This window comes from Hibiscus syriacus, unplaced genomic scaffold, assembly GCF_006381635.1.
Source record: "Hibiscus syriacus cultivar Baekdansim isolate YM2019G1 unplaced genomic scaffold, ASM638163v2 tig00110893_pilon, whole genome shotgun sequence".
Taxonomy (NCBI): Eukaryota; Viridiplantae; Streptophyta; class Magnoliopsida; order Malvales; family Malvaceae; genus Hibiscus; species Hibiscus syriacus.
The window spans coordinates 8,507,930-8,527,662 of NW_024062901.1; the positions used below are offsets into that span (position 1 = coordinate 8,507,930).

The 19,733-nt window shown below is 32.0% G+C and overlaps 1 pseudogene; it reads left to right on the top strand.

Annotated features, from left to right (window-relative positions):
* The first annotated feature begins 1,843 nt into the window (after positions 1-1,843).
* Positions 1,844-4,764, top strand: LOC120145680 (annotated as a pseudogene).
* Positions 4,765-19,733: the final 14,969 nt, after the last annotated feature.

Genomic DNA, 19,733 nt, shown 5'->3' on the forward strand with positions numbered 1-19,733 from the left:
TCGTGATTTTTTTTTCTCACAACATTATCTCGTAAATTCAGCCCTAAAAAATATCACCATTTTTATACCGGTCAACTAATTGTATTATGGTTCATCATTATTGGCCAAGGTTTATAATACGAGATCGGAACGGACGTAAAAATTTATGTTAAGAGTGTAAATTTAAGAAATTATATTAAAATTTAAGAAATATAAAATAAAAATATTTAAGAAGTATGAAATTAGATAATTTATATAAAAAATAAAAAAATTAAAATTTCTAGAAAATATGATCGCGTCTTTCAATAACACTGAATGAGATGGAGATGAATTATAGCATGATAAGTGGAAGGATATGAGGATTGCGTTCTCCAAGTTCAAAGTGTTTCCAGATATGATTTAAAGGGTTTAGGGATAAAAATATTGACACTAAAATGGCACATGAAAAAATTAATACATTTTCAACATTCACATTTATGACCTTCATCGGCCAACCAACTTCATCTGCGCTGTTAAAAGACGGAGAATCTAGCCTTTTTCTTTATGAAATATTTAAAGCCAGAAAATCTCAACTTATTTTAAAATATTTTTAATTCATTTAATGGGATGAACTTGAGAGATTGAAGAAAAACCTCCTTGAGAGATTGAAGAAAAACCTCCAAAAGCCACGAACAAACACGTAGCAGTAAACAAAAGGAAATGGAAGAATATTGAATTGAAGATATAACCATATTTTCTTTTTCAGTTTCATTGGTATCATGAAGAAGGAGAAGAAAGGGTTTGTGGTTTGCAAGCATCCATGGCGGTTAAATTAGACAAAGTGATTGGAGTGAAAGTTGAAAACTGTTGTTTTGTTTCTGACATTTAACGGTGGTGCCGACTAGAGAGAGAGAGAGAGAGAGAAGTGTCAGTACTCAGTAGGCCATGTTTTCAACCATGACTTGCCTTAAATGAGAAAATATTGTTCACTTTATTTCATTTTATCTAATCTTTTTCCAATCTTCATCTCTTTCAAGACTGTTACTTTGGGATGAAAAAATGGAGAACGAGAAAAAACAGTGACAAAGGAACACGATGCTGCTTCAAGGAAGGAAGAGTTGCTGTCCTATTCAACAGGTTTTTTTTGGCGATCAAATGATTGTTCTGAGTTCTTGTGTGTTTTGGAAAAGTTCTTATAGTTTTCTGTTGTTTTTTTTTGTGTGTGGATGTTTTGGCTCTATCTCTTTGCCAAACCATGAGCTTCTGATTTAATTTGTGTTTTTCACCGAGTTTATTCAATCTTTATTTGATAATATTTCTGCTACAGAATCCTTAAATGGAATTTGCAGTATTGCAAATCAACTGGTCTAATTCATCTAAGATGCAGATGCATGTTCACTTGATGTAAAGATTATGATCCATGCTGTTTTTCATGGCTCCTTATTCTCATGAGCAAATCAAGCACACAAATTAATTAGCTTCACTCTGGGGATTTGAACTGTGTTACTGATCTTTTGATGTTTAAAGCAACTTAGAAGTCCAAAATTAGTTCCAGAACCAGTTCGTCTTCATTTCTATCAGGATTTAAATTGTGGTTGTTGCGTAAGCACAAATTAATTAGCTTCACTCTGGGGGATTTGAACTGTGTTACTGATCTTTTTGATGTTTAAGGCAACTTAGAAGTCTACAATTAGTTCCAGAACCAGTTCGTCTTCATTTCTATCAGGATTTAAATTGTGGTTGTTGCGTGAGTTTATCGCGATTGCGGATATAGTAGATGCTATAGCTGGTATCGCTGTCTTGAAATAACAGTTTCTATTTAATCCCCTTCACTAGGGCTGCCTTAGTCATTGTGAAGTATTAATTAGCCAATTTTTAGAGTAATATGGTAAGCAGCCCTCAAGTGCTGTTCAGCATTGTATATTTGCATGATGATGAATTGTTCTTGTTTAAGGTCGAAGACTCGGCGGGAATAACTGAGGAAACGATCGATGCTCGTACAAGCGAAGAAGCCTCTTTCTCGAGATACCCTCGAGAACTCTGGATGATTCCTCTCAAGAGTCTGTCACAATTAAGATGCCTCAAACACCTAGTTTGACTCCCTGGAAAGTGAATTTTCTCTTGACACCGAGTCCATCTGATGCACGGATTAATGGATCCTCAGGTCCCCCGTCATCGAAAGGCAAATCCTTGAAGAGTCTCCTACCAAAACTAAGCTTCAAGCATCGAACAATAAGTTCGGATATTGAAAAGGCTGCGAGCGTTGCTCCTGAATCTTCTTCGTGTACTTCTATACGAGAGAAGCCTTCCATCTCAAGGACACTGTCACTTACAAAGATATTTACTCCTAGGATAAATAGGACATCATCATTGCCGTAACGCAAACTGCACATTCGAACTCGGAGTCCATAAGCGGGGGAAGCCTAGGTGGCTCTGTAAGTTTCTTAATGTTTCTTCTAAACATTGTATAGCTTCGGATTAACCTAGTTGGTTTCGGTTGTGACTTAAATGCGTGGGGACATTTTAGTTTGTTTCTCGAATTATTGCACAATATAACATATCTGCAATCTAATGACATGGCCAAGTGATGTCTTACTGTTAATTGAACATCTGAAACTTGTCTATAGGATATCCTGGATTTCTCCTTTCTGAAGTTAGTCATTTTTTTAAAAGAGTTTCGGGTCGTATCAAGTTGTTAGTTTCTTTGCAGAGTAAGGGAAACATGCTGCAGATAGCTCGCTCGTTTTCAGTTCCTGTAAACGAAAAAGAAGGAAAAATTAAGGAGGATGGATTCGTTCTTCCGAGTGGTCCCTTCAACTCCGCGAGTAAAGGAAGGAGAAATCAGTTCAAATGCTTCAAAAGGACCCGATGCTAGTATGCATTCATCTATGTTTAGACTAAGATCTTTGTCTGAACGGATTTGACACGATATTAAAAGCATGTAAAGATATTAAACCTTAATCTTTTGTCTGATATGTCTTATGAAAATCTCGTTGTTCAGGAAACAGTGGCCCTGATGGCGAGGACATACCGGAAGAAGAGGCTGTTTGTCGAATTTGTATGGTTGAACTATGTGAAGGAGGGGAAACATTTAAGATGGAATGCAGCTGCAAAGGAGAGCTCGCGTTGGCCCACAAAGACTGTGCTGTTAAATGGTTTACCATCAAGGGCAACAAGACATGTGATGTGTGCAAGCAAGAGGTTCAGAACCTACCAGTCACCCTTTTACGAATCCAGAGTGTTCGAGCTCGAAATGGTGGAAGAGCTCTTCAGGCCGATGTTCATGGATACAGGCAAATACCATTTATTACTGACTACGTTAGTCGGATTAGAATCGGGTCTGGATATCTATCGGTCACTAGTATGTTCAATTTGCATGCTATATATATCTTTGGGTTCCAAAGGCTATGACAGCAAGCTTTAGTTCATCCTAAAACTATTCATTATCTCAGCTAAATATTAAGTAAAATCCAAAAACTGGACTGCTCTTGCGTGTTCTACTTAATGTTCAATATTCCAAAGCACTTATTGGTTTGATGATTGCAGGGTTTGGCAGGAGGTCCCGGTTCTTGTAATTATCAGCATGCTTGCATACTTTTGTTTTTCTCGAGCAGCTTCTGGTATAAAGAAGACTTTCTTTCCGAAATGTCTCCTTTATGCTATTTTAAATGCATATCCTTGACATATTGATATACCTGCAGGTAGGAAAAATGGGTACCGGAGCCATCGCTATATCGCTTCCGTTTTCTTGCGTGATAGGCCTCCTTGCATCCATGACTTCATCAACAATGGGTTAGCTTGGCAAACATGAGCTATATGATTAATATTTCCAATATCTGTTTAACATGTTTTTATCAATGATAAACATTTTGACAAACATTTTGAATGTTTGGTGTTCAGTGAAGCGAAGGTTCATCTGGGTTTATGCATCGATTCAATTTGCTCTGGTGGTTTTCTTTGCTCACATATTTTATTCATTGGTAAGTGGTTCTCACTATCTTCTTTAGAACGCTTGAAACTCGAGTTCCCCCCCCCCCAAAATTTATGGGATTTTATTCATTTTTATACTTCAACTGGTAATTTAGATGAAAAACTCTAGATGTCAGCATCATCTTGCTTTGATTTGTGCATTCTCAATCGGTACTACTACTCGCCGATGTAATCCGGACTCTTCATTCACCTTTGTCCGGCGCATAGTCAAATAAGAGAAAAATATCAGTGCAATGGGTCATTAAACATGGTTTTTGTGCTGCAGGTGAAAGTACAAGCAGTATTATCGGTTCTACTCGCTACATTTTCTGGTTTCGGTGTTGCGATGAGTTGGGAGTTCGATCATTATCGAGATCCAACGTTGGAGAAGAAGATGGCAGGCTTGGTCCTACGAGCAGCAGCATGGTTCTCAAGTTCTGATGCGACCACAAGGCCAACCCCCTCGTGCAGTTAATTCACTTCGGAGAGTTCCCGATGTAAACCAGCAAAATGCCGAGACGTTCAGCGGGAGTTGAACCGATCTGCTCCTCATGGTTTATCTTCATGTAATTTATCTGCAGATGAAGAACATGGTTTCTTCAGTAATAATGAGATATAATAGGATGCCATACATTCCTCCACCATTTAGGGCAAACGAAAGAGAAGGATAAAAATACCTTGCAAATTTATGTTAATATTTTGAGGTTGAGATTGTCCCAAAAGAGTCCCCATCAATTATTTTGTAATGTGCTTGCAAATTTAAGGGGAAAAAATGTTGTGATCAGATTATTAAAATGTTTTATGGTCATATTTAGGTGGGGCAACACAACTTTATGTGAGAGAAGGACAAGCTTTATAAAATTTCAAGGGAATAAACTTATAAAATTTTAGAGATATAAAAATAGATTTTTAATAAAAATTATAAAAATGTACTTAAAATATAATTTAAAATTTTTAGGTGACAACCGCCTCCATCCGTTCCATCTAAGTCTATTCTTGTATTTAGGGACGGCCACGAGACTTAAACTCGACGGGTTCCAGTATGATCTTATTTGATTAGGTTTTTTAGATTATGAGTTTAAATTAGATTTAAGTTTAAGGTGAAAAAAATTTGACTCGAACTAACAAGAAAAAATATAATTATCTTTATATATTTAAGGACAATTACAATAATATCATTCTCTATTATTTTTTAATTAGATTTCTATTCTATAAAAGAAAATTATGAATTATATATATATATATACACACGTCGGGTCGGATATAAATTTTATCTCAAATTGTTTATCCAATTTTCTTAATCAAGGCAGGCGAATGAATTAGGGGATAGCTTAAGATAAGTATAGATAAGTGTTAAAACAATCAAATATTTTTTTTATAGAGGAATAGAGTTAGAAAATTTAGATTATAATATTAGAATTAAGAAAATTAATATATTTTATAAGGGAACAAAGATAAATTATAATTTTCAGTTTTCTTTAAAAATTAATTAATTTTAAAGTTGTGTTAATATTTTTAAAATATTATAGTTTTTTAATAGTATGAAAAAATTATTAGATAGTGTGCGTTCAAATTACTTTTTTTTTAAAATGCTTTATGTCAGGTTCTTCCCAAACAATTCAAAATCTCAAAATGAAGTTAATTATAAAGCAAATAGAGTTGAATACATCATTGGATGAATTATCTGTAAATCATTCATATTTATTAAAATAAATAAAAAATGTTCAATACAAAATATTTATTTAATAAATGAATAAAGATAAAGGTGTATTTAATTTAATTATTTTCATAAATATATTTATTTATTGATTCATTTATTGAAAATAATATTAAATATTTATTTTATTTTATTTATTTATAAATAACTATTAATATTTATTTTGATTATGTTACATTTAAAAAATAATTATATTTATTTATACTTTTGTTTATTATTCATAAAGAGATTTTCAATTGTTAGTAACTTAGCATACACAAACATAAATATAAAGTTTCTTAACCAAAATAAAAAATAAAAGATGAGTTAATTACATCATGTCCTCAAAGTATAACCTTCATTTTAAGTTGGTGTTTAAACTTTTAAATATTTCATTTTCATCTCCAAACTATGACTATCATTCTAATTAGTCTTTAAACTTTTGAATATTTCAATTTCATCCCCAAACTATAACATTCATTCTGAAATGGTCCCTAAACTTTTTGATCATTCTAATTTTATCCCAAACTATATGTATATAATAATCGCATCCCTTGTTAATAAAATCATTAGGACAAGTTATATTATTATATGCATGAAAATAAACAAAATTTAGGTTAAACTATGGTTGAAACTAATTACATATTTGGATGAATTTGGGGTGAATTTGGAAGATTCAAAAGTTTTAGGACTAATTTAGAAAAAGGGTTATAGTTTAATGATGAAATTAGAATGTTTAAAATTTTAAGTACTAAGTTAAAATGAGAGATATATTTGAGGGATGAAATTGAAATATTCAAAAAATTAAAGACCAATTTAAAAAGAAAGTTCTAGTTTAGGGACATATAATGTAATTAACTCATATAAAGATAGATGAAGATTTTTTTTTATTCAAGTATGGAGGGAGGGGAAAAGGTAAAAAAAGATGGAAAACATGTTTTATGTACATTCAACCAAAATGATATACATTCATTTCCATATTCAAACAAACAAAACCACGTTATAAAGTTCACATCGACATCAATGAGATTGTTTAAGTGATAAGGAGATTAATATTATTTACACATATTTTAAGTTTAATATTTTATGTATACAGACAATTTTAGTTATGAGATTCATTTACCAAAGTTAGTTGTGTGACACAAATCAGTCCGATTTAATCTGACAAAGCTTAAATAACAGGGAGGGCGACCAAAAATAAATAAAGTTCACATCGTAAACTTTATGGGTATAATGAAAAAATTACCTTCAATATTTGTACAAATGATCATTTTTGGTTCTATTTTAGTATTTTAGTTCCCGACGTTTCAATTTTTCGTCAAAGTACTTTTGTTGAAAGAAAAACGTTAGTTCAAACTGGTGTGACATTTTCACATGTGTCATTTTAACAATTAAGTACATGTGAAAATATCACATTAACAACATATGTTGATTGTCAATTCACTGACAATTTCCTTCTAACATGGAGTATTTTGATAAAAATTTGAAACATTATAGACTAAAATACTTCAAAAAAAATATAAATCGAAGTGAGCATTTATACAAATATTGAAAAATAATTGTATCATTTTACTAATTTTATATTCAAAACCTTATAATAAAGTTAAGCATAAATAAATATTTTTAAAATCTCATCTAAACTTTAAAAGAACATTATATAGTTTTTTAAACTTAAAGGTGAAATTTTCAAGATATTGTTGCTCAAATTTTTAATTTTCAAAATGGTACACTTTCAATTTTATTTTTCAATTTATTGCATTTGTTATAGTAAAAGTGAAGCCGGTCGAATTACGTACCGAATTCAGTATTCATTTTCTTATTTTTAATTAAAAATTCAAAGTTTGTATATTACATACCGACTTCACTATTTAAGGGGTTGTTTGTTTATCTCTTAATGGAATCATTCAGCGCTGAATGCTGAAAGTGCTGACTGATTCAGCAAAACAGTGTTGAATGATTCGACACAGAAACACATTCTGAATAATTAAGAGTAATTATCAAATATCATGTCACATTCAGAGTTAATTCATACAGAGTCTCTTAATCATTCAGCATTTGAATCATTCAGCGCTTAATCATTCTGAAGTAAACAAACAGCTCCTCAATCTAGCATCACGCCTATGCTCAGCCACCCATTGAATTTTTTAATTTAAAGAAATGATGAACAATGAAATTAGTATGTAATTCGGACGATTATTGTAAAATGTAATATTTTCAAAATTAAAAAAATCTAAATATAATATGTGTAATTTCACAAAAAAAATAAAAAACGGACTTGAAATTGTTTGAATATAAACTTTCAAAACATCCACCGAATTAAAAGACAATAGCACTACTACTGGATGGAAGGTCAACTACTTAAGATACACGTGTCGGGAAAACATTGAATGGTGAATTGCGTGGGAACCTAACTATTTTTCCACCTATTGGGGCTTTAGTTCGGACAATTCATTCAATTATTTATAAAAATAATATTTTGGGAAAACTACATATTTAGTACTCTAACTATCACTTTTGTTCTGTTTTACTCACTTAATTATTTTTTAAATCATACCTGATGTTATATTTTGGTCACATGCCATTAAAAAATTGATAAATCTACTGACATGATATTATCCTATAGTGATATATCAACATTACAATTAATTTATGGACAACGAGTGATCAAAGTGAAACCAAAACTAAATGTTAGGTATAGTTTTAAAAAACAATAATTAGGTTATCAAAACGATACCTGAGCATACTACGTCAGCTGACGCTGGTGATAAAAAAGGAAGCGAATTAAAAAAATTGATCTCTAATATAAATTTTAAAGGTTCAATCATAAAAATACAAACACCATGGACTGCTAGTGTAGTTTTCCCTCAACTTTTGAAACGGTATTATATGAATAAAACAGTCTATTTGATTTGCATGGTAGGGATCGGAGAGGAAGATTAACTAACCAACTAGTCTCCTAGCAGTATCAGTGCTCTCAAAGCCTAAAGGTCTTGGTTGGTCCATAACACTGAACCAACGCCACAATGAACAAAGATAAGATAAGAGCAAACATTGAGCATGGTGGTCGGGTTTCAATGAAAAAAAGCCTAAGGGCATTGTTGGTTCGTTAATATGCTCTCAAAGCCTAAGGGCATTGTTGGTTCGTTAATATGCTCTCAAAGCTTAAGGGCTTGGTTGGTCCATAACTCGGGAAAATTTGACTCTAATTGACTTCAAGTTGTAATTTTATAAACTCGACTTAATTCGAAAAAATTTCAAGTTTAAACCGAGTTATAAAATACAACTCGATAGTAACCTGAACAACTCGGATTTTTTAATAATTAGTACATTGATTTTCAAGTTTAAGTCGACTCGCTCAAATTTTGTATAATATATGTATATCACATATAAAACAAAATATGAAGAAATATATATGTATTATATGTAGTTATAAAAAACTACTTAAATTGAAATCAATAAATATCATAATATTATAAAACATTTATAATTAAATTTACGTAGAAACTTAAAAATTCGACTCAACTCAAAAAAAAAATTCAAATTAACTTTGAGTTGTAAAGTAAAACTCGTAAACTCGAATAACTTGACTCAATCGTTCACTCCATAATACTAAACCAACTACATCTCAATGTTCTAAATATGTCAAGTCAACTTTTTGTGACTGGGTTAACAATGTTTAATGTTACAAACGATCGTTTTGTTATTTTACGATAATGTTGATAATCGTTTTATTACTTGTAAAATTTCAGTAAAAAATTATTCAAATCTTAGTGATCATTTATATAATATATTGATTCCATGACATAAATCAATTATTTATGATTTATAAATAAAAAAATGTTTTGAAATAGAGCTGCAATTGGGAAGGAAAAATTCATCAATGGACCCATGCACCTATTCATGGAGACGTCACATTAAACCCTCCATTAAAGGAGATATGTGTTGAAAATTGGTGCAACTTGCACCGAAAGTTGCAAGTATTAATGCTCTGAAAGGTGCAATTGATAAATTCAATAATCAAGTTTGATTTTGTTGAAAAATTTGCTAATGGGATAATTAATTCTAGTCCCTAAATTTTAGGGTATTTATAAGATTAGTCCTTAAGGTTCAACTATAAATACCCTAGCTCATTTAGCTTTAAAACCATCCCAAAGCATTCTAGCTTTCTTCTAATACTAGAGAATTTAGAGAGTTTCTTGAGAGTTATTTTCTCATTTTTATCAAGAGAGAATTATCATTGTTTTCTCCTTGGTAGATCGAGAGAAGTTGTAATTCCTATTTTCTCATAGTGAAATTCTTCTACCGTTGCCCATGGTTTTTACCCTATATTATTTAGGGGTTTTCCACGTAAATTTTGTGTCTCTTTTATCTTCATTTTTATTTTCTCAAATTATCAGTTGCGATTTTTGCTCTATCCGATAGCCATCTTCCGCAACAATTGGTATCAGAGCCAGATTATAGTGTGTAATATCTGCTTATTGTCTTTGTGGTTGCCACCAAAAGGTGGATCCTCCAACATAAGAAAGTAAGAAGTTATTACCCATTCTTTGAAGGTTCCAGATAACTATTCACGATAGTGAAATAGTGGGAGCTATCTATATTAGAAGCTATGGCAACGAAATTTGATATTGAAAAATTCAATGAGGGAAAATTTTCATTGTGGAAATTGAAGATGAAGGCCATCCTGAGGAAAAACGTTTGTCTAGCAGCTATCAGTGAAAGGTTGACGGATTTCACATATGACAACAAATGGATCGAGATGGATGGGAATGTTATGACAAACTTTTCATCTAGCATTAGCAGATGAAGTATTGTCAAGCATCGAGGAGAAGAAGACATCTAAGGAGGTATGGGATCATCTCACCATATTGTACGAGGCCACATCGCTGCACAATAAAATTTTTCTTAAGAGAAAATTGTACACTCTCCGTATGCCAGAATCTACTTCAGTGACAGAGCACTTAAATACACTGAACACTTTATTTTCTCAGCTTACATCCTTAAGCTGTAAAATAGGAGAACAAGAATGTGCTGAACTTCTACTTCAAAGTCTACCAGATTCGTATGATCAACTCATCATCAACTTGACAAACAGTAATGTCACCAGTCTAGTCTTCGATGACGTTGCAGCTGCTGTTCTACAAGAAGAAAATCAGTGCAAGAACAAGGAAGACAGATAAGTAAATCTGTAACAAGCAGAAGTGTTGACAACGACGAGAGGGAGATCAACAGAACGTGGCCAAAGCAGCAGTCACAAACATGGTAGATCGAAGTCGAGAAGCAAAAAGAATTTAAAGTGCTACAACTGTGGAAAGAAGGGTCACTTGAAGAAGGATTATTGGAGTCTAAATAAAAACTCCAATCCACAAGGCAATACCGCAAACACTTCAGATGATGAAGATGCTCTATGCTGTGAAGCGTCAACCACCGTGGAAGGCAGAAAAAGATTTGCAGATATATGGCTCATTGATTCAGGAGCAACATATCACATGACCTCAAGAAGAGAATGTTTCCATCATTATGAACCTGTCTCAGGAGGATCTGTGTATAGTTGCAATGATCATGCCTTAGAGATCGTTGGCGTGGGAACCATCAAATTGAAGATGTATGATGGAACAATTAAATTTGTTCGAGATGTGCGGCACGTGAAAGGCCTGAAGAAAAATTTATTATCCTACGAATTGTTGGATAATAATGCAAGCAAGATTGAAACACAGAAAGGAATCATGAAGGTGTTCCGTGGAGCGCTTGTGGTGCTGAAAGGCGAAAATATAGCAGCAAACTTGTATATGCTGAAGGGAGAGACTTTGCTAGAAGCAGAAGCCTCTGTTGCCTCATGTAGTTCAGATTCTGTAATGATATGTCATCAGAAACTTGGACACATGTCAGAACAAGGAATGAAAGTCTTTGTGGAGAAAAACCTACTTCCAGGCTTAACAAAGATAACACTTCCTTTGTGTGAGCATTGCATAACAAGTAAGCAGCACCGGTTGAAATTCAACAAATCAAATTCTAGAGGCAAAAATGTTCTAGAATTAGATCACTCTGACGTATGGAAAGCACCAGTTACATCCCTAGGTGGAGCAAAATACTTTGTCTCATTTATTGATGACTACTCCAGGAGATGTTGGGTGTACCCTATTAAGAAGAAGTCAGACGTTTTTTCAACTTTCAAATACTTCAAGGCGCGGGTGGGACTTGATTATGGAAATAAGATCAAGTGTTTCAGAACAGATAATGGAGAATAATACACAAGTGAAGAATTTGATGACTTTTGCAGGAAAGAAGATTTCAAAAGACAGTTCACAGTGGCGAACACTCCTCAATAAAATGGAGTGGCAGAGCGGATGAACATAACCTTGTTAGAATGAACAAGAGCAATGTTGAGGGATGCAGACCTAGAAAAATCATTCTGGGCAGAAGCGGTCAATACTGCCTGCTATTTGGTGAATCGAGCTCCATCAACTGTAATCGAGCTGAAGACACCAATGGAGATGTGGACTGGTAAACCAGCTGATTATTCATACCTCCATATATTTGGAAGTATAGTGTACGTGATGTACAACTCCCAAGAAATTTCAAATCTGGATCCAAAATCCAGGAAATGCAAATTCTTGGGGTATGCTGATGGAGTAAAGGGGTATCGCTTGTGGGATCCTACTCTCGCAAAGTGATTATTAGCAGGGATGTTATCTTTGTAGAAGATAAGCTACAAAGTAAAGAAGAAGATGGTGGTGCTGAAAAGTCAGAGACTACACAGATACATGTGGAAAAGGAGGTTGAACAAGGAGATTTTTCTAAAGCAGAACCAATACATGATGAACAAGAACCAGAGAGTTCTGAAGCTCCAATAACTCGTCAATCAGATCGTGTAAGAAAACATCCCAATTGGCACTCATATTATGTTATAAAAGGAAATATTGCATACTGCCTTTTAACAGAGGATGGTGAGCTATCAACATTTCAGGAGGCAATAAATAGCTCAGATGCTTCACTGTGGATGATAACGATGCAAGAAGAAATTGAAGCCCTTCATAAAAATAATACATGAGACCTTGTGCCATTACCACAAGGAAGGAAGCCAATTGATAACAAATGGGTCTTCAAAATCAAGCGAAATGGTGACGATCAAGTTGAGAGGTATCGTGCAAGACTGGTGGTCAAAGGATATGTTCAAAAAGAAAGTATTGATTTTAATGAAATCTTTTCTCATGTGGTTCGACTAACAACAGTTCGAGTAGTTTTGGCAATGTGTGCTACATTGAACTTACATCTATAGCAGCTAGATGTTAAAACAACTTTTCTTCATGGAAATCTTGAAGAAGAGATTTACATGCTCCAGCCTGTAGGATTTGAAGAAAAAGAAAAGAAGAACTTGGTTTGCAGGTTGAACAAATCTCTGTACAGTCTAAAGCAGGTGCCGAGGTGTTGGTATAAGAGATTTGATTCCTTCATTATGTTCCTTGTATACAACAGACTTAATGCAGACCCTTGTGCTTATTTCAAGAGGTCTGGTGATAACGATTTTGTTGTATTGCTGTTGACATGTTGGTTGTAGGACCCAACAAAGATCATATTGAAGAATTGAAGGCACAACTGGCTAGGAAATTTGAAATGAATGAATTGGGATCAGCAAACAAGATTCTAGGGATGCAAATTCATCGAGACAGAAGTAATAGGAAGATTTGATTTTCACAAAAGAATTACTTGAAGAATATCTTGTCACGATTCAGCATGCAAGATTGTAAGCCAATTTCTACCCCTCTTCCTATTAACTTCAAATTATCCTCCAGTATGAGACCTAGCAGTGAAGAAGAGAGGATGGAGATGTCTCGAGTACCGTATGCATCAACAGTTGGAAGTATAATGTTCGCTATGATATGCACAAGACCAGACATTGCACAAGCAGTGGGAGTGGTTAGTCGGTACATGGCGAATCCAGACAAAGAGCATTGGAATACAATAAAGAGGATCCTGAGATACATCAAAGGGACCTTAAATATTGCATTATATTATGGAGGATCAAACTTACTAATCAATGGGTATGTAGATTCTGACTATGCAGGGGATTTGGATAAAAGCAAATCTACTACAAGATATGTGTTCAAAATTGTCGGTGGAGCTGTAAGCTGGGTTTCAAAATTGCAGTCAGTTGTGGCTACGTCAATAACAGAAGCATAATATATAGCAGCTACACAAGCGAGTAAAGAAGCAATCTGGTTGAAGATGCTATTGGAGGAGTTTGTGCACAATCAAGAGTATGTCTCTCTTTTTTGTGACAGTCAAAGCGCCTTGCATCTAGCAAGGAATCCAACATTTCATTCAAGGACAAAGCACATACGAATTCAGTACTATTTCATTCGTGAAAAGGTTGAAGAAGGGACGGTAGATATGTAGAAAATTCATACCAAAGACAACATAGCATATTTCATGACGAAGGCAATCAATGCTGATAAATTTACCTAGTGTCGATCCTCTTGTGGTCTGTCAGAGACGTAAGCAACATGATGGTACAAGGTATAAAGAATGGTATGAAGATATGATTGTTCCAATCAAATCTTCAAGTGGGAGATTGTTGAAAATTAGTGTAACTTGCACCGAAAGTTGCAAGTATTAATGCACCGAAAGGTGCAATTGATAAATTCAATAATCAAGCTTGATTTTGTTGAAATTTTTTCTAATGGGATAATTAATTATAGTCCCTAAATTTTAGGGTATTTATAAGATTAGTCTTTAAGGTTCAACTATAAATACCCTAGCTTATTTAGCTTTAAAATTATCCCAAAGCATTTTAGCTTTCTTCTAATACTAGAGAATTTAGAGAATTTCTTGAGAGTTATTTTCTCCTTTTTATCAAGAGAGAATTATCATTGTTTTAACTTGGTAGATCGAGAGAAGTTGTAATTCCTATTTTCTCATAGTGAAATTCTTCTACCGTTACCCGTGGTTTTTACCCTATATTATTTAGGGGTTTTCCACGTAAATTTTGTGTCTCTTTTATCTTATTTTTATTTTCTCAAATTATCAATTAAGATTTTACTCTATCCGATAGCCGTCTTCCGCAACAATGTATTAACAAGAGACAGTTGTCAAGTAAAATAAATTGAAAAAGAATAGTCAAAAGGCCCAAACCATAACTCGAATTGTTGAGAGAAAAGATTGAATTGATTCTATTGATAAAATATTTTCTCAAAAGATTAGAGAATAATACTCATCCGTTGAACCAATGGAAATACAAGGTGCAGAAAACACTACTAATGAAGAATGCGACCACAATAATCTAATCTCCTATACAAATAGTCTGAAGAATATACCATACAAATTCAGTTTGTCAACTAATCATAATAACAAACTAAAATCAAATGCAAATAGAAATAAATTTGAATATAACCTCTTCTCATCTTGTTTGCTTTAAACTGTATGATCTCCAACTGGTTTTCTTCTTCAGAGAAGTTCTGCCCTTGCGGCGTATCCATACTGAGATCTCCTGATGTTATCTTGTCTCTTCTTGCAAACCAATCCACCGACAACAACCAAACACGCTGCAACCACCGCGGCCACAACGATTCCCGCTTTTTTCCGCCGCTCATTCCTCCTCCACCACTACGACCGGTATTCTCTTCGCCGACGTCTGCATTGACGTTGTTGTGGTTGATATCGCTGGCTTCTTCCGGTGAAGGAGCAGGAGAAATCGGAGGCAGCGGTGAGCCTCCTTGTTCAAGGTCTGATGGAGATGGCGCTGGAGGAGAAGAATCCAAAGCCGGTGAGATTGCTGGTGGAGAGTCGAGATCAGGCGCGAGATGCGGAGACAAGTCGGCACCGAGTGAAGGCGGCGGTGAGGGTGAATCGGCAGCGAAGGCAAGTTGAAGAAGTTGGAAGAAAGCAATGGTAACGGGACAGAGTTTAGCCATTTCAGTAGATCTGGCAAAAATACTTGAAGAAGAAGAAGAATGCAGTTGAAAAGATGTTTTCAAGGGAAGTTTTAAAACGAGAGAGAGAGAGAGAGGAGTATATATAGGAGGGTAAAAAGGGGAGTAGATTTAGCGAGAAGAAAAATGTAACATTATTATGGGAATATTGTATTATTTTGTTTGGTTTGTTTAGTAGAAACGTAAAATTATTGTGTTTGGTTGAAAGAATATAAGATTACTTAGATGTATATTTTATCAAATTATCATTGTGATATTTTTTTTTAAAGTTAAACTTTAATATTAATTTATAAATATTTGAATGAAAATTCTTTAAAATATTTTAATTGTTATACTAATTTTTGAGGAGAAAATAAATTTAATATATAATTAAAATAATTAGTATATTAAATTTATATTTTTAAATAATGTTCATAAGTATCATATTTATTTATATATAATATAATATAAAAAATAATATTATGATAGTAAAATATTATTTTAAATAATTACATATTTACAATAATACTATTTTTTTTCATCCCATAAAATTAAAAATAGTAAAATATTGAATATTAGAAATATATAATATTTTAAATTCTCAAAGTTATTAATATTTTAGTAAATCAAACTCTTTGTATGTTATTATTATTTTTATAATTTTGAGTAAAGTATAAAAATAAGAATTTAGAAGGATCATTATAAAAAGAATTTATTAGTCCAAGAGTATTCTGGTAATATAAGATTTTTTGAACCAAATGTAAGAATAAAATTCTGGAAAAAAATATTCCTCTTAATAATGTAAGATTTCGCGAACTAAACACACTTGAGTTACCTTGTTAAACATCGGTTACCAATCTCAAATCCACGATAATTCGGTTAATTAATATTTAGAGTAAACTACCTACTTGGTCATTCACCTATTATATAGTTTTTAGTTTAGTCATTCAACTATTATTTTTTTAAAATTATATATAACATTAATTTTTGGTCCTATTTTGATCGTCTACTGTTAAAAATCAACGATAATATTGATATGTCATCATAAGGTAATGTCACGTCAGTATTAAAAAAATAAAAGATATCATATCAGCATCACTGTTAATTTTTTTTACGGCGATTGATCAAAATAGAATCAAGACATAACGTTAAATATGATTTAAAAAATAATTGAGTGACCAAAACAAAAACTAGATAATAAATGAGTGACCAAATAAATAGTTTACTCTTAATTTTATTACTTTAATCGGTGCTTTATTTTAAAAATTAAATATATTTTATCAATTCAGAATTAGATAGATATCATGAGTTTAAACATGTTTATATCTAATTTAATTAAAAGAAGTAGACCATCATGTATTAAAAAAATAAAAGAAAAAATATACTACAGTATATTTTAAAATGATTTATTTTTATTTTACTAAATATGATATTAAAGATAATAATAATAAAATACTTTAAAATAAATCATAATTTGCATAAAAAATGTTTCCTTTTTATAATTTAAAATAAATTATTATATTTTAAAAAAGTTTAATATTTTTAACGAAAAGAAATTTCAATCAACCAAATGCTACTGCATCAATTCAATTAACCAACGAATTTTAGTGCGCTTAACATTAAAAATAATTTGAAGAATCAACTGTAAGCCTGATTTAATGATATGAGAATAAGGTTAAAAATTTAAATTTTAATATTATAAATAGAGTAAATTAAATTAGGAAGATCACCCATAATAAATTTTATAATACTCGATTCAAATTAAATAATTAATAAATTGAATACCAATAATGATATACAAATATAACTTCAAGAATTTATGATTTGTCAAATAATAATTTATTTGATCTAATATTTTAAGCAAGATGTTACATTTTTTTATTAGTTTGAAATAAATACAAAGTAGTATCTGTTTGAATACTCTCAATCGTTTCACAATGAACTTTACTACACCCCTACATAGGGGTGTTCAAAACCGTGTACCTACATTTTCGGGTACTCAAAATACCAGGTACCTAGGATTTTTTGGTACAAAAATATTGATCTGTGTTTTGGTCCGTTAAGTTTAGGTATCCATAAGTCGAGTACCCACATTTTTTGGTCATAGATAATTGATTCATATTTTTTTAATTTTTTCTTTAAATTATACTATTTTAAAAATTATATAAAAATATAAATTTAAAAATTAAAAATCTATAATGCGCAATTTACCCATAAAATTTTTAAAATTCAAATTACAAAACTAAAAATAAAATTTATTAAAAAATTAAAAGAAATACAATTAATTTAAAAAATTTGAAGTTAAAAAAATAATTTAGATTGTTAGGATGAAATAATTTAAGAAATTAATAATTTAGTATGTTATAGTGAAATAATTTTAAAAAATTAAGAATTTAAAATGTTAGGGTGAAATAATTTGAAATTAAAAATCTAATATAAAACAAAAAATAAAAATAAGAAATATATCCCGGTTAAGGAATATTTTGTGACCCGAACTCGACCCGAAAATTTGAGAAAACCCGACTCGTAAAATCGGGTATTTTCATTATAACTACCCATTATTTTTTAATCGGGACGACGGTTCGGATAGTTGGGACATACATTTTTGAACATCCTTAACCCTACATATGTGATACTCGAATCTAAAACCTAAAAAAGTAACAATAATCCTTTAACGAATGAGGTCATTTGATTTGTGTTGTCACGTTTTTTTTTCTAGGCCAAATTTGTATTTGAGCCACTTTTATTGGCTTTTTTTGACCCAATAGGGCAAACAGTTTTATTAATTAGCTCAATAAGGCATATTAAAGTTTATTTTGAGATTTACAATATTTGCTACAATTTTGAAGGAACGTCACACCGAGGTGACGAGTTCCACCAGAAATTATATTTTATTATACTGATTAATAATTAATTATTTTTCATGTAATTCGTCATGTCGAGGTGATAAGTTATATTAAAATAATATTCATTTTTTAATTTTGGAGTGTTTTTTTAATCAAAAATAAAAAATAGAAAATAATGGAACTCGTTATGCCAAGGGGACGAGTTCATGTGGGTTTAAAATAAGTAGTCATTTATAGCCATTGTCCAACGATGTTATTTTTTGAATTGATGGAATTTGTCATGTGGGTGTGACGAGTTCCAATAATCATTTTGGAAAAAAAATTAACTATAAATAGGAGTGGGGTGAGTTGATAGAGTCTATACGAGAATGAACTCATGCATTTGTGGGAAAAATATAACGAAAAAAATTTCAAATGGTTTATTTGGGTTTGATTACTCAAACATCGATAGCTCATATTTAGGCTAGTCTTCAGATGATGAGTGAGTAAAGGAGACAATGAAGTCGATACTTGATCAACATAAGGAGAGAAGAAAACTTGAAGAAGAGAATAAGGAGATGAAAATCAAGGAGAAGAAGAGTATGAAGACTTACCGATCTGACGTAGCAAACAACTTATAAAGAGGAATGAAAAAAAGAAAAGAAAAAAATAGTGTATAAATTGAGAAGAATAAGACGAAAAGTTTGTTAGCCATTTGGTGATGAGATATATCTGTAGGGAACATCATGTTTACAGGCCTTTGTGACGTAAACACAATACCATAATCAGTTTGTATAATTTGACCATATGAATGGACAACTATGAAAATTTTTTTAGCCGTTGATTAAGAAAAATTTCTGGTGGTTTAATAAAGATGTAGAATGTAACCCCCTAGACCCGACCTAGACGTTACGACCGAATCTAAGCGGTCACACGTCGAATATAAAAATTATTTTAGTTAAAATAATACGTATAACAATAAAAATATAGAAATATACAACGGTATGCATATACATATACTAACATCAAAAGTTTGTATATACATGTCTAGAAACAAAATACCAGTAATATAGATACATAGTAGTAAAATATGTCACCAAAATATAACATAAAAGGTGTATAGAAATATACTATGATACAAAACAGATGATAGTTGATCTTTCTAATACTAAGTCTGCTAGTTAACTGTCGAGTAGTATCTGAAAAGTTAAAAATTTAAAGAATGAGCTAAAAAGCCTAGTGTGCTCCTTGTGGTGTATAAAAACATACAGATAAAATACTATGATAATAGTTAAGTATAAAATAGGATTTGAAAACATGAACACTACCATCATCCGAACACCAGAATATGTAAGTTCCTCGGAATCATACATCCAC